The 3,764-nt window shown below is 35.7% G+C and overlaps 1 non-coding gene across 1 annotated transcript; it reads left to right on the top strand.

Annotated features, from left to right (window-relative positions):
* The first annotated feature begins 381 nt into the window (after positions 1-381).
* LOC126027759 (U6 spliceosomal RNA) lies at positions 382-488 on the top strand. The gene has a single exon (XR_007502322.1). It is a non-coding gene; the product is annotated as a U6 spliceosomal RNA (small nuclear RNA).
* Positions 489-3,764: the final 3,276 nt, after the last annotated feature.

Consider the following 3,764-nt stretch of genomic DNA (forward strand, 5'->3'; position numbering starts at 1 on the left):
TAATAAAGGGAAACTTCAACTCTGCCTGGTCACCCTTGATAGGTTAACCAGGCTGAAACTCAACAAGAATATACTGGATCTGAAGGAAGAAATGGAAGATAGGGATCTCCCTCCTAAAAATGCTGAATACACATTCTCCAATATACATGGGACATTCTCCAAGATAGACCACATGCTGGGCCACAAAACATACCCCATAAAATCAAGAGGATACAAATTATATTGACTACCTTCTCAGATCATGGTGCACTATAACTAGAAGTGAAATTCAAACAGACATAGAGAAAGAACTTTAACACATGGAAATTAAACAGCTCATTACTGAACAATCATTAGGTTAGAGACTAAATCAAAAAGTAAATCAAAAGATTCCTGGAAACTGTGCTTGCTTTAGTAGCACATATACTAAAATTGGAATAATACAGAGAAGAGTCACATGGCCCCTGTGCAAGGATGACATGCAAATTCGTGAAGCATTTTATACTTTCAAAACATTTGCTGGAAAATAATGTTTCCTGGGAACAAACTAGAACAAAGACAAAAATTATCAGAATTTGTGGGACACAGCTAAAATGGTACTAAGGAAAATTTTATACTTGCAAGCATTCATCAGGAATAAAGAAAGAGCCTACTTAAATAATTTAATGTAACAGCTAAAAAACATAAGATAATCAACAAAATGAACCAAAAATAGGCAGATGGAAGGAAATAACGAAGCTCAGAGCAGAAATTAATGAACTAAAATTAAAATTAAAAACCCAAAAAACAATGTGAAAGATCAATGAAACAAGAGTTGGTTCTTTGAAAAAATAAATATAATTGGTGAACCACTAGCAAGACTCACAAAGAAAGAGAAGATTAATAAACCTAATTAGAAATGAAAAGAAGGGACATAAATTCAAAGGGTAATCAGAGATTACTTGAGAAACTTTATGCTACAAAACAAAAGAGCCTGGAAGAAAAAGATAAATTATTGAACTCTATAAATTAACAAGGTTGAACCATGATGAATGGTTATATCTGAACAGGCCTATCACTATTGAAGAAATTTAAAAGTAATAAAAAATCTTCCCAAAACTAAATTCCAGTACCAGATGAATTCACTAGTTAATTCTTTCAAACCTTTCAAGAGGGCCTACTGCCAATCCTTTTCAGGCTCTTCCAGAAAATTGAAGAAACAGAGAAATCCCCAAATAGTTTTTACAAAACTAACATCACCCTGATACCAAAAGCAGATAGAGATGCCATAAAAAGATAACCATAATTAATATTCTTGATGAGCGCAGGTGCAAAGGTCTTCAACAAAGTCCTTGCAAATAGGATCTAACACCTTTTCAAGATGGTAATACATCATGAGCTATTCATGATAAAAGAAAAAAAAAACTTTTAGCAAGATCGGAATTGAAGGAACTTTACTCAACATAGTCAAGGCCATTTATGACAAGTCTACAACAAATATTATACTAAATGAGGGAAAAATAAAAGCCTTTCCTCTAAGATCTGGCACTAGAAAAGGTGCCCCTTCTTGCAACTTCTGTGCAAGTACTAGAAGTACTTACTATAGCAATTAGGCAAGAAAAAGATATCAAGGGCATCCAGATAGGAAAGGAAGAAGTAAAGCTCTCACTTATTTTTTTCAAATAATATGATATTATATTTAGAAAATTCTAAAGATTCTATCAACAAAGCTTCCAGAAACAATAGTTTGTATAGTAAAATGCCAGGCTACAAAAGTAACACTCAAAAATCTATGTCATTTTAATATACAATTAATGAAATAGAAGAAAAAGATATTAAAAAACAACCCCATTCACAATTGTCTCAGAAAATCAAGTTCCTTGGAATCAACTTAACTAAAGTGGTGAAAGATCTATACTAATAACACTATAAAATCTTGTTTCAAGAAATAAAAGAGGAGAGTGGGAAATGGAGACATATTCCATGATCAAGGATTGAGAGGATTTTTTAATATTTTTCTTTATTTAAACATCTTGATTACAAATGATTGTGATTAGGTTTTAGTCATGTAAAGAACACCCCCCCTTCACCAGTGCAACATTCCAACCACCAATGTTTCAAATCTTCCTCCATCCCACCCCACCCCCACCTGTACTCTAGACAGGCTTTCCAGTTCCTTCACTCATTCACATGATTATGGTAGTTCTCAGTGTAGTTATTTCTATAACTCAGTTCTCAGTGTAGTTATTTCTAAAACTATTTCTATTTGTGGTGAGCTTCATGAAGTGAGCTGGAAGTTCCAGCCCTCTTCTCATTGTCTCTGAGGATTGTTGCAAAAATGACTTTTATTTTTCTTAAAACCAATAGATGAGTGAGACCATTCTGCATCTCTCTCTCTCCCTCTGACTTATTTTATTCAGCATAATAGATTCCATGTACATCCATGTATAGGAAAATTTCATGACTTCCTCTCTCCTGATGGCTTCATAATATTCCATTGTGTATATGTACCACAGTTTCTTTAGCCATTCGTCTATTGAAGGACATCTTGGTTGTTTCTAGAGCCTGGCTATTGTTTATAGTGCTGCAATAAATATAGGTGTGAGGAAGGGGTTTTTGTATTGTATTTTTGTGTTCTAGGGTATATCCCTAGGAGTGGAATAGCTGGGTCAAATGGGAGCTCAATTTCCAATTTTTGGAGGAATCTCCATATCGCTTTCCATCAGCAGTGGATAAAAATTCCTTTCTCTCCACATCCCTGCCAGCACTGATTGTTCTCATTCTTTGTGATGTGTGCCAATCTCTGTGGTGTGAGATGGTATCTCATCATTGTTTTGATTTGCATCTCCTGATTATTAGTGATGAGGAGCATTTTTTCATGTGTCTTTTGGCCATTTGTATTTCTTTTTTTATCAAAGTGTCTGTTCATTTCTTCTCCCCATTTTTTGATGGAATTAGATGTTTTTTTCTTGTAAAGTTCTGTCAGTGCCCTGTATATTTTGGAGATTAGCCCCTTATCTGATGGGTATTGGGTGAATAGTTTCTCCCACATGGTGGGTGACTTTTGTATCCTAGGCACTATTTCTTTTGAGGTGCAGAAGCTTCTCAGTTTAATGTATTCCCATCTGTTGATCTGTGCTTCCACTTGTTTGGAAAGTGCAGTTTCCTCCTTGAAGATGCCTTCAGTCTCAATGTCACGGAGTGTTTTATCTACTTGTTGTTTTATATACCATATGGTATCAGGTCTGATATCAAGGTCTTTAATCCATTTGGATTTTACCTTCATATATGATGTTAACTGGGGGGTTATGTTCGCTTTTTTGCAAGTGGCTAACCAGTTCTGCCAGCACCACTTGTTGAACAGGTTTTCCCTGCTCCACTTAGAATTTCTTGCTCCTTTGTCAAATTTTAGGTGATTGTATGTCTGGGAAACATTGTCTGAAAACTCAAGCCTATTCCACTGATCTGAGGGTCTGTCTTTATTCCAATACCATGCTGTTTTGATAACTATTGCTTTGTAGTACAGTTTAAAGTTGGTGAAAGTAATGCCTCAGATTTTCCTATTCCCTAGGATTGAGAGGATTAATGTCATTAAAATGGCAGTACTTCTTAAAGCTTTGTAGGGATTTAATGCAATCCCTCTATGGTTACCCATGACATTTTTCAAAGAAGTGGATCGGGGCTGGAGTGATAGCATTGTGTTAGGCATTTGCCTTGCACTCTGCCAACTAGGGACAGACCCGAGTTCGATCCCTAGCATCCCATATGGTCCCCTAAGCCTGCCAGGAGAGATTTCTTAGTGCAGA

This window comes from Suncus etruscus, chromosome 1, assembly GCF_024139225.1.
Source record: "Suncus etruscus isolate mSunEtr1 chromosome 1, mSunEtr1.pri.cur, whole genome shotgun sequence".
Classification (NCBI taxonomy): Eukaryota; Metazoa; Chordata; class Mammalia; order Eulipotyphla; family Soricidae; genus Suncus; species Suncus etruscus.